This window comes from Pan troglodytes, chromosome 20 (assembly GCF_028858775.2).
Source record: "Pan troglodytes isolate AG18354 chromosome 20, NHGRI_mPanTro3-v2.0_pri, whole genome shotgun sequence".
Classification (NCBI taxonomy): Eukaryota; Metazoa; Chordata; class Mammalia; order Primates; family Hominidae; genus Pan; species Pan troglodytes.
In genome coordinates this window covers 57,627,932-57,639,770 of record NC_072418.2, presented here as the reverse complement: position 1 = coordinate 57,639,770, position 11,839 = coordinate 57,627,932, and the positions used below count along the sequence as shown (strand labels likewise).

Sequence of the window (11,839 nt, the reverse complement as noted above, 5' to 3'; positions counted from 1 at the left end):
CTGGAAGCCTTGTCAGAGCTATCGGGCAACAGGAAGAAGTAAAAATCCAAATTAGAAAAGAGGAAGTAAAATTATTTTTATTTCTGATGCTATGATCTTAAATCTAGAAAATCCTAAAGACCCTGCCAAAAATTCTTATGATTGATAAATGAACTAAGTAAAGTTTCAGAATACAAAATCAATATGTAAAAGCCAGTAGCATTTCTCTACACCTATAATGATCTAGCTGAGAACCAAATCAAGAAGGCAATGCCGTTTACAATAGATACGCAAAATTAAAACACTCAGGAATACATTTAACCAAGGTGGTGAAAGATCTGTACCAGGAAAGGTGTAAGACACCAATGAAAGCAATTATAGATAATACAAAAAAAAAAGAAAAAAAATCCCACGCTCATGGATCATAAGAATTAATATTGTTAAAATGACCATACTGCCTAAAGCAATCTACAGATTCAGTGCAATTCTTATATGAAAATAGTAACACCAGTTTTCACAGAATTAGAAAAAGCAATCCTAAAATTCATACAGAACCAAAAAAGATCCTAATAGAGAAAGCAATTCTAGGTGAATGTAGAAACCTGGAGGCATCACGCTATCTGACTTCAAACTATGCTCTAAGGCTATAGTAACTTAAATAGCACAGTGCTGGTATAGACACAGAAACAGAGATCAATAGACCAGAATAGAGAGCCCAGAAATACAGCCTCATATCTACAGTGAATAATCATTGACTACGTTAACAAAACATACACTGGAGAAAGATTTCCTTTTCAATAAAAGGTGCTGGGAAAACTAAATAGCCATATGCAGAAGAATAAAACTGGACCTGTATCTGTCATTATACACATAAATTAACTTAAGGTAATTAGCAGCTTAAATGTAAATCCAGAACTATAAAATCACTGGTGGAAACCCAAAGAGAAACTCTTCTGGGCATTGGTCTGGGCAAAGAATTCATCACCAAGACCTCAAAAGCACAGGCAATAAAAATAAAACTAGACCAATGGGACTTAATAAACGAAAGAGCTTCTGCCAAGCAAAGGAAATAGTAGCAGGGTGAACAGACAACCCACAGAATGAATGGAAATGTTTGCAAACTATGCACTCAACAGGGGACTAACATCCAGAATTTCTAGGCAACTCAAACAACTAAACATAACCCCTCAAATAATAGCATTAAAAAGTGGGCAAAGGGATATACACAGACATTTTTCAAAAGAAGACATACGAATGGCCAAACAGCATATGAACAAATGTCCAACATCACTAATCATCAGAGAAATGCAAATTGAAACCACAAAGAGATATCATCTTACAGTAGTCAGAATGGCTATTACTAAAAATGCTGGTGGGGAGTGGTGGCTCACGCCTGTAATCCCAGCACTTTGGGATGCTGAGGCGGGTGGATCATGAGGTCAGGAGTTTGAGACCAGCCTGACCAACATAGTGAAACCCCGTCTGTACTAAATATACAAAAGATTAGCTGGGCGTGGTGGAGTGGTTCTGTAATCCCAGCTACTCAGGAGGCTGAGGCAGGAGAATCATTTGAACCCGGGTGGTGGAGGTTGCAGCGCGTGGAGATGGCGCCACTGCACTCCAGGCTGGGTGACAGTGGAAGACTCCATCTCAAAAAGAAAAAAAGAAAAAGTGAAACATATAACAGGTGTTGGCAAGGATGCAGAGAAAAGGAAACTCTTATACACTGTTGGCCGGTATGTAAATTAGTATAGCCTCTATGGAAGACAGCATGGAAATTTGGCAGAGAACCAAAAATAGAAACACCATTCGATCTAGGGGTCCCGCTGCTGGGTATCTACTCAAAAAATACCTGCACCTGTATGTTTATTGCAGCACTGTTTGCAATAGCAAAGATATGAAATCAATCTAAGTGTCTGTGAATGAATGATTGGATTTAAAAAAGGATGCGTGTATACACAACGAAATACTATTTGGTCATAAAAATAATACCATGTCTTTTGCAGCAACATAGATGGAGCTGGACGCCATTATTTTACATAAAACAACTCAGAAAGACAAATACCACATCTTCTCACTCTACATGGGAGGTGAATATTGTGTACACATGGACGTAGAGTGTGGAATGACGGACAGCGGAGGCTAGAAGGCTGGAGGGTGGCGGGACGTGGGTGAGTGATGAGAATTTGCTTAATGAGTACAACGTACGGTATTTGGGTGATGGATATAGTAAAAGTCCTGACTTCACCACTCTGCAACATACTCATGTCACAAAATTACAAGTGTACCTCATAAATTTATACTAATAGAAAAGAAAGTCTGTACACAGTAATCAATTGTGATATGTAGATAAAGTCAATATTAAATTTAAACCAGAATAACTAGTTAAAATGTTGTGTACACAACAGTGAAGAGAGTATTTATCCTCTATGACAGAGGAAACCGTCAATATTAATGCACAGAAAAAGAAAATAACTGAAACAAGAAAGAGCAGTTTTGTGACAGGGTAAAAATTGACAACAGTTTTAGAATGCTCCCAACTTGAGTTCCAAAAAGAAAGAACGAGAAAACAGGTCAGAAGCAATCTTTAAAGAGGCAATTGTTGATTATTTGGAGGAAGTAGACACATCCATCAATCCACAGGTTCAAGAAATCCAGTGAATGCCAGGCAGAATGAAGTAAACACACCTCACGTTCAACATTACAGAAAAGCAGCATAAAAGCACAACCAACCCTTAAAATTAGCCAGAGGGAAAGGATCAGCTGGTAAGGATTTATAGGGAGCCAAGCATTGTCTTCCCCACAGAAAAAAGGAAAACATAAGCCAGTTGAATAGCATCTTTACCCAGCTAAGATACCGTCGCCAGCCACCGACAATTCCTTACATAGTACAGTTACTGTCCAAGATCAACGCAGGAAAGAAACAGCACTGAAAGACAAAAGGGCAAAGAAAGCTTTTCTCACTGACCCTAAAGGAAATTCTGATGACCGTGCCTCAAAGATAAAGAAAGTGAAACCAGATGGGGTGTCGAAGATTCTGACAATAACTAAGAGCAGAGGAAGAACTAAAAATATGGCTATGCCAAAAATGAATATGGACCATACAATAGTGTATGAAAACATGCCCCTGTGTAATTTCTGAAAAAGATAGAATTATGTATACCACAAAACAAAACATCATATAAGTAAATACAAACATACGTACTAAATATGCTCTAAAATCCTGTTCTTACACAGGAAGAGTGGAAATATGTTTTTATATTTGCAGTTTAATCTCTCAAATGATTAATTTCAATTTAAAAAATATGTAACAACTTCAGGATGAGTACACCATATATATATTCCTAAACGACATAGATCAAAAATAGAATGTTTGAAATAGAAAACCACAGAAGTCAGTGGGAAAAAAAGGGAATCAGGAAAACACAACGTAATAATAACAAAAATATGACTGGAAGAACTGCTCAAACATGAACAAAAGATTGTCAGAAAGTCTTACTTTCTAAGGCGAATTGTTTGAAATTTACAAAGGACACATCTCAATCTTAACAATTCACAGAGTTTGAAATTAAACAATGTAGGAATATACCAAGCAATCACTAACTGTTAGAAATGTGGCATAACTATATTAAAATTAGACAAAATTAGTCTTTGGGAAAAATCAGCGGAAAACATTAAGCATAAAATGTAGGAAAAAAGCAGGTAAATTTATAGCATTTTTAATTTACCAGGAATATATAATCAGTTTACACTTAACCACTCCCAGTAACATTCCTGCAAATATACATGGAGGAAGAGTCACGGAAATAAATGGACAGGTAGGCAAATCCACGGCCACAGTGGGGTGTTTAACACTCCTCTTTTCTCAGTTGTTGATAGAAGTGGTTCAGGCAATTAGAGAGGATTTAGAAAGATAATTGCTGGACCTGACCCAAGGTATAAGTCCACTCCCAACCACAGGACTCACTTTCCTTACAAGCACAAGGGCATTTAGAAATCTGTCTGGATTCTGACCAGCCCTCACCATATGGCAGGTCCATGGACTTCTTGGAACACACCAAGCTCATTCTCACATTAGGGTCATCCCCAATGTCCTAAGTCCATGAAAGTTCCTTTCAACACACTCCCCAGGGCTCACTCCCTCTTGTCTCTAAGATCAGAGTTTAAATGTGATCTCTCTGATGAGGTCTCAGTGAGACGTTCCCTCCTGTACACTCCAAATGACAACGTTCCACGTTCATTCATTTCATTCTGTGCACGGCACTTTCACCAAGTGCTAAGGATTCACTCACTAATTCATACATTCATTCATTCATTCACTCATTCATTCATTCTCTCATTCATTCATTCATTCATGTTCTGCCTCTCTCTCCCACCCCACAGCAATGTGAGCATCATGAACCAAGGAGCTTGGCCGTGCTGTTTACTCCTGGCCATGAAACAGAGAGAACTGATGGTAGGTGTGAAATAAATATTAGATGAATGAGTTAGTGAAGGAGTCATTTACTGGGTGAGCTCAGTTCTCTCTATTCTAATGCCCTCCCTCGGCTGACTTCCCTGAGTTGCCCCCTCGGCTGAGTGAAGTCCCTTCACTGGCAAATGGAACCTCAACCAGTAGCACCTAGGTGGTCCCATACTTTGTTCTTTCCCTCTCCTCTTGCTCCCTAAGGATTATCAATCTCCATGACAGGGCTGGAGAGCAGACAAGCCACACATTCTTTCTGGGGAGAGAGTAACATGGAGGACAAGGCATTCCACATTTAGGAAGAGAACTCAGTTATGGAAGGTCAGAAATGAAAAGTTCCTACAGACCAACACCCAGGTTGGTGGCCACAGCCCTAAATGCTGATGGAGAATCACTGCAAGTCTGTAGGGAAGATGTCTGGCTTGAGGCCACTGAGCGGAGAAGTGGCAGATCCTTCTCAGCCTTCAGTGCTGAGCCTCTGTCCCCTCAGGGATCCACTGACCAATGAGAAGAGCCTCTTCTCATCTCCTGGGATGGAGCTTGGGGCCCCTGGTGAAGGAATGGGCCTGTTTCCACCTGTCATGTTGTCATCTAGCTTGGAAATCCTGCGAGTCCCGGGGAGGCCCTCCCCGAGTCCCCAGAGAAGACTCCCCCACTGAGTCTCCAAGGTGTGGAGAGAGCAAGAGATGTCCAGGGTGGAAAATGCCTCCCATCAAGAGACATTGGGGCTCCCCCAACGATGGTTGCATCTGTGCCCCCCATGTGGAAATCACTCTTTGGTGAGAGGTGGGGGCTTCTGGAAATGGGCAATGGTGGGCGGCCAATTCTACCTCTAGTCTTTCCAATCTGAGCCTGGCCTTTCATGCTCCTGAGTCAGCATTGATGCTGTTTACATGTGTCCCAGGTGGGCTTCTGTACAAAGACTGGGAAGTGGTTTATGTGGCCTGCGCTCTATCTGCAAGCTTCAGGTAGGGTTGCAGTTACCACCCCAAACCCTAATGTGATCTGTCTGCCTCGCTCTGTCTGTCTGTCTATGCCTCTTTCTGTATGTTTGCTTTATGTCTCTTCTATCCAGCATCTCTGGCTGACACCCCCATGGCCACCTCCTCCATCTGAGGCTCCCCTGAATGTGGCCATTGTAGTCCGTCTGAGTCCCACTATTTGGGGAACAGACTGGTTTCCTCACCTGTGACAGAAACAAGCAGTGGGTCACTAAGGTCTGACCACTTGTAGGGAGAGTCACGGAAAGAGCCGAAGCATCTGTAGGTCCCTCCATGGGTGGCAGGGCCCAGAGGAAAGTCAGCCTGGAATGTTCCATTGACCTTGGGCTCTGCAGGGAGCCTACGTTCATGAGCCTCCCCCTCCCTGGATAGATGGTAGATGTCATAGGAGCTCCGGGAGCTGCAGGACAAGGTCACGCTCTCTCCTGCCTGAACTGTGGGGCCCAGCTGGGCTGAGAGAGAAGGTTTCCCACGTAGACCTGGAAGGAGAAGAGGCAGTTTCCTCAGGGAGGTTCTTCCTTGTCACAGCTCCCCTCCCACCTGACCTGAGAACTCACTCCCCTGCTCTATGGCCTAATGCTCTCTCTCTCTCTCTCACCCTCCACCCCATCTCTCTTTATGTCTATTTCCTCCTTCCACCTTCTCTGTCTCTCTAGGTCTCTAACTTCACTTTCTCACCTCTAGATATGTTTTCCCTTTTTGGATTGTTTTATTCTCTCTGACTCTCCTTGGATTGGTTGACTTGATGTTACTTTTTTTAAATTCTGAGTTTCTCACTTTGTGTCCTGTTCATAACTTTCTGCATATTTCTATCTATTATCTATTGATATATCTATTTATCCATTAGGTGCCTATCTACAAATTCTCTACCTGTCATCTATATCTATATATCATCTATTTATCTATCAATTGTCTATCCGTCAATCATCTATTATCTATATCTATGTATCATCTCTCTCTCTCTATGATTTCTCTTTGTCTGCCTCTCTATCTCTATGTATTATCTATCTATCTTCATCATCTCTATGTATCATCTATTAATCGATGAATCAATCAATCATCATCTATGTATCTATAACCTATTGTCTATCATCTACCTATTTATCATCTATCTATATCTATCCATCTATCATCTGTCTTGCTCTGCCTCTCGGTCTCTCTAGTTCTCTTTGGAATCTCTGCAATTCATCCCCACATCTCCATCTTTCTATGTCCTTGTGCCTCTCCCTCAGGACTCTAATTTTAGTGCTTTTCTCTGCTCCCTTCCATCATTCTCTCCACTTCTCTGCCCTCTTTTCTGTCTCTTTATGTGTCAGTGAGTCTCTCAGTCTCCTTCCTCTGGCTCATTCTCTGTGTGTTTATGTCTTTGCTTTTTGGTGTTCTTGATTTCTCTCTGTGCCTCTCAGTGATCCTATCATATGTGGGGTTATTTGGAATGTGAGCCTCAGAATCCAGTCTGGGACCCGAAGTTCACACAGCATACAGGGGTTGGTGTTCTGGGGCCATGATATCCTGCGACGATTACTCTCCATTGCATGGAAGGCAGAGGTGTCAGAATAAACACAGCATCTGTAGGTGCCACAAGACCTGAGGCCACAGGGCCCAACTCAGGTCAGAAATATGGGTGTCCTTGGGTTCTCCTGGTAGAGAACACTTTGTGGAGGTAAAACAGAAATGAAACTTCTAACCTGTGCCAGGTCTCTGAGCAAAGTCAGCATGGAAGGACACCTCTCTCTGGGACATGTCTGTCTGTGTCTCCTTTAACTCTTTCTGTCTTTTCTAACTCCCTGTATGGCCCCTGTGTCTGTCCTCTGTTATGACACCTGGTCTGTACTTGTGTCTCCTGTTTCTCTGTCTCTGTTTGTACAGACCTCACCAAGTTAGTCTCTCTCCCTAAGAATACCAAGCTCATCTTCCTTACAACCACCTGGGCCTCCAAGTCGTGGATCATTCACTCCGTGTCCCAATGACAATGAGAAGAATGTCCGGACACTCTCACCTATGATAACGATGTCCAGAGAGTCACTGGGAGCTGACAACTGATAGGGGGAGTGAGTAACAGAACCGTAGCATCTGTAGGTCCCTGCCAGGTCTTCCGTCATGCGACCGATGGAGAAGTTGGCCTTGGAGACCCCATCATGGTGCTCTCCAATGAGGCGCAAAGTGTCGTTAAACTTCCCCTCTCTGTGCAGAAGGAAGTGCTCAAACATGACATCTGCAGGATGTCCAACATTGCAGGATGACTGTCTCTTCTGATTTCACCAGGGGACCTGGGTGGGCCAGGAGGGAAGGTTTTGTGTGGACTCCTAGGAAGAGAGGTTGTGAGTTTAGAAGGCATCTCTCTTTATCATCCCATCCATGGCACCTAGAATGAGTGAGGCTTCCCCTCACTGGTGTCTGTCTCTCTCCTTCCTCTCTGTGTCTTCATGTTCTTTTCTGTGCCCATAACTCCTGGTGCAGGTCCTTCCATCTGTCTCCCTCCCTCTTCTCTGTCCCTGTGTCTCTAGTAGCCTCTGATTCCCTTCCCACTGGGCTCAGCCTCATCTCTTAGGCTGTTGTATCTATTTCACACTAATGTCTTTCCTGCTGTGTATGTGGGGGTGGAAGAGGAACCAGGATAGGCTGCACGTCCAGGCTCTTAGCAGCCTGGTTCAATCTCTTTTGGATGAATTGGAATCCTTGGCAGGAGGTATGAACTGATCAGTAAGGCAGGCACCAGTGTCCACACACCCTGTTCCTGGTGGGGACTGGGAGCCACTCTTGCCATGCTTGTGCCTTCTCCATGGTGCCAGCTTCCATAGGCTGGCTCCTGGTGCTGGTTTGAGGAGTATCAACCCCTCCCTATGTGGATGGAGCCTGGTGGTGGCATCATCATCCCACCCTTGCTGATCTCAGAGTAGCCAACCTTCCCCTTGTTTGGTTTCTTTAATTAATTAATTAATTTTGGAGACAGAGTCTCAATTCTTCGTCCAGGCTGGAGTAAAGTGGTGTGGTCTCGGCTCACTGCAACCTCTGTCTCCTGGGTTCAAGTGATTCTCCTGCCCTCAGCCTCCCGAGTCCCTAAGATTACATGCGTCTGCCACCACGCCTGGCTATCCTTGTGTCGTTTCTTAATTTGTCCTTGACCTGGGTTCCAGTGTTGGTTTCCTGTTTTTGCTGTAGAAAATAATCAGAAGCATGGCAGCAGGAGAGAGCACACTGATTTCTTCCACTTATGGAGACAGAAATCGGACTCTATTTTTCCCGGGCCAAAATCAAGGCATCTGCAGGGCTTCATTCCCTCTGGAGACTCAGGAGAATCAGTTCCTTGACTTTTCCAGCCTCTATAGGCCACCTGCATTCATGGCTCATGGCCTTCCTCCACCTTCAAAGCTGATGGAGACTCCCATTACGCTGCTCTAATCCCCATTGCCCTCTTCCTCCTCCTTTCATGTGGACCCTTGTGATTATACTGAGCCCAGTGGGACAGTCCAGGCTGTCTCCCCATCTCAAAGCCAACTCATCAACAACCTGAGCTCCATCTTCCCCTTTCAGTCCCTTCCCCTATAACATAAATAGTCACAGGTTCCAGGGATTAGAATGTCATCATCACTGGGGACAATTATTCTTCCCACCACAGCACCCATTTCCCTGTATTCAATCCCCCTTTACCCCAAATATAGTCAGGGCCTGGGTGATGGGACCCTCAAGGACACCCCCACCAGAAGCTCTGGGATTGAGGAGGTGGGACAAGGAGCATCCCAGACAGGAGCCCTCTGACCTGTAACCATGATCACCAGGGGGTTGCTGGGTGCCGACCACCCACTGGGGGAGTGTGGGTGTGAACCCCGACATCTGTACGTCCCTGTGTGTGCTGGGGTCACAGGGCCCATGAAAAGGCTCTTCCAGAATATTCTGTTGTAGAGCTCAGTGCCAGGCACCCCATCTTCCTTGTACACACTGAAGTTGTTAAACCCAAGATAAGAATGACACCGAAGAATCACATGTCCTGGAGGCACCACAGGGCTGGGCCAGGCAGACAGCAAGGGCTTGTCCTGACCACCTGGGGGAGAAGGAGGCACTGCCTTAGAGAGGAGGATGTGGAGCCGCCCCTCCCTCCCTGTGCTCTGAAGATTCTCCTCGCTTTCCATGTTTCTATGGCTGCTATCACACCTTGGTGCCCAGGGCTAAAGGAAGGACCCATCCCACAAACACAAGGTGTCTCCCTACAACAAAAGCCTCAGCTGAGAACTATAAACAAGTGCTGAGTAAGAGACTCCTACTAGATTTTAATACTGTAAGATTACTCACATAAAACAACACAAGGTAGACATGAGGTGGAGGGCATGTCCTTTGAGAATGGAATATCAGCAGATGCCTGAATGAAAATAAGCAACTGAGCCCCCATCAGAGGATTTGGAATGTCAGGGCCATGGCTGTGGTTTCCCACCTCTTCTGGTGGAGTGACAGCAGCCACACTGCAGCACCTACCGTCATGGAAACACTGGAGTGTGTGAGTAACACCTTTGTCCTCAGAGGATCTGCTGTTCCTACCACTTCCCCACCACGCACCCCAGCTTTCAGCACCCCAGTCTAACCCTGGTCCCCACAGAACTTGACTCTGCCAAGGGAATGAAAGGCCAGGGAGGCGAGGTCGGAACTGTGGGCCGAGCACCCCAGGGTCCCCTCTTCCTAGTTTATGAGAGGCTCCCTGACAGGACTTCCCTCCTGTTTCAGGAAAATCCTCTTATGTGGGGAGATGACACCCGAAGGTTTGGAGAAGGACTCACCCTCATGTGGCCAGGCACCCTGCAGCAAGAAGAACCCTGGAAAGAAAGATCATGATGGACGATCCATCTGCAGGCAAACCAGCCCTCCCTTGCTGCCCCCACTGGGCTGTGAGTCTTGGTAGCCAGGCCCTTCCTGGACTGAAGTTAAACTCACCCTCAGTGCCTACCTGCACCCAAGAACAGGGCTGTTGTCTGTGCAGAGACCCAGCCTCCAAGCCCAGATCCCCACCACAAGCCCATATCCCCACCACAAGCCCATATCTCCACTCCAGGCCAATATTTCCACCCTAGACCTATATCTCCACTCCAGGCCCATATCTCCACTCCAGGCCGATATTTCCACCCTAGGCCCATATCGCCAATCCAGGCCCATATCGCCAATCCAGGCCAAGATCTCCACCGTAAGCCCATATCTCCAATCCAGGCCCATGTCTCCACTCCAGGCTCAGATCTCCACCCTAGGCCCATATCTCCAATCCAGGCCCATATCTCCACACCAGGCCCATATCTCTACTGAAGGCCAGTAACTCCACCTCCAGGCCCATATCTCCACCCCAGGCCCAGATCTCCACCCCAAGCCCATATCTCCACTCTAGGCCCATATCTCCACTCCAGTCCCATATCTCCACACCCAGGCCCATATCTCCATCCTAGGCCCATATTTCCACTCCAGGCCCAGATATCCACCTCTGGGCCCAGATCTCCATCCCCACACTCCCTCCCTCTATTCCCTTCCAGGACTCACCAACACACGCCATGCTGACGACCATGAGCGACATGGTGCTGCCAGTGCAGATAGGCGGCCGCGCCCCAGCTCAGCTCAGCAGCGCACAGGATGTTATTTGGCGCTCTGCCCATGCAGTTTACATGTTGACCACATCATGGGAGGGTGACGTACGCAGGCTGTTTCTACCTTGCATGAGGCCCAGTGGGTGCTCGCTCAAGAGCGGAACACGGCTTCCTGGAAATTGTTCTCACTAGAATTGACACCTAGTGTCCTTCACTATGACGAACTCAAAACACGTCTCAGATCCAACCTCTGGAACACGAGATGCCTAAAATCTGTGCTAACGTGAAAGACTTTTCATGTATTTTTATTGTTTTTATCTGAGATTCAAACTCTTCTTCCTGTGTAATATGCAAAATATCTAATAGGTATTATTAATGTTTTCAGAGTCATTGTGACTAATAAACCATTAGAATTTTTCATGCTTGTATTTCTAGTATTACAGCAGAACCAGTTAAAATGATTTAAATTCCCAGGGAAGGATTATGCAATTATTTACAATCTTAGAATTGTATGTTATCAGCAAAAACCACACATGTAAATTCTGAATTTTTGTAGTTTTATCTAAAATTTGTCTCATGACCCAAGATTCCAGAGTCCCAACTCTGGAGTTTGATCTCTCTCTGTCTCTCTCCCTCCCTCGTTTTAAATTTTACAGAAATATCCAGTAACATAATGCTATAGAAAATCAAGTTTCCCCCAGCACGTTGGGAAGCCGAGGTGGGCGGATGAACTGAGATGAGGAGATTGAGAGCAGCCTGGCCAACACAGTGAAACCGTGTCTCTGCTAAAAATCCAAAAATTAGCTGTGCCTGGTGTCAGGCACCTGTAACGCCAG

The 11,839-nt window shown here is 45.4% G+C and overlaps 1 long non-coding RNA gene across 1 annotated transcript; it reads left to right on the top strand.

Annotated features, from left to right (window-relative positions):
- Positions 1-10,034: 10,034 nt before the first annotated feature.
- On the top strand, positions 10,035-11,421 carry LOC134809052 (uncharacterized). Its single transcript, XR_010153626.1, has 3 exons — positions 10,035-10,077; positions 10,162-10,429; positions 10,953-11,421. It is a non-coding gene; the product is annotated as an uncharacterized LOC134809052 (long non-coding RNA).
- The last annotated feature ends 418 nt before the right edge of the window (positions 11,422-11,839 follow it).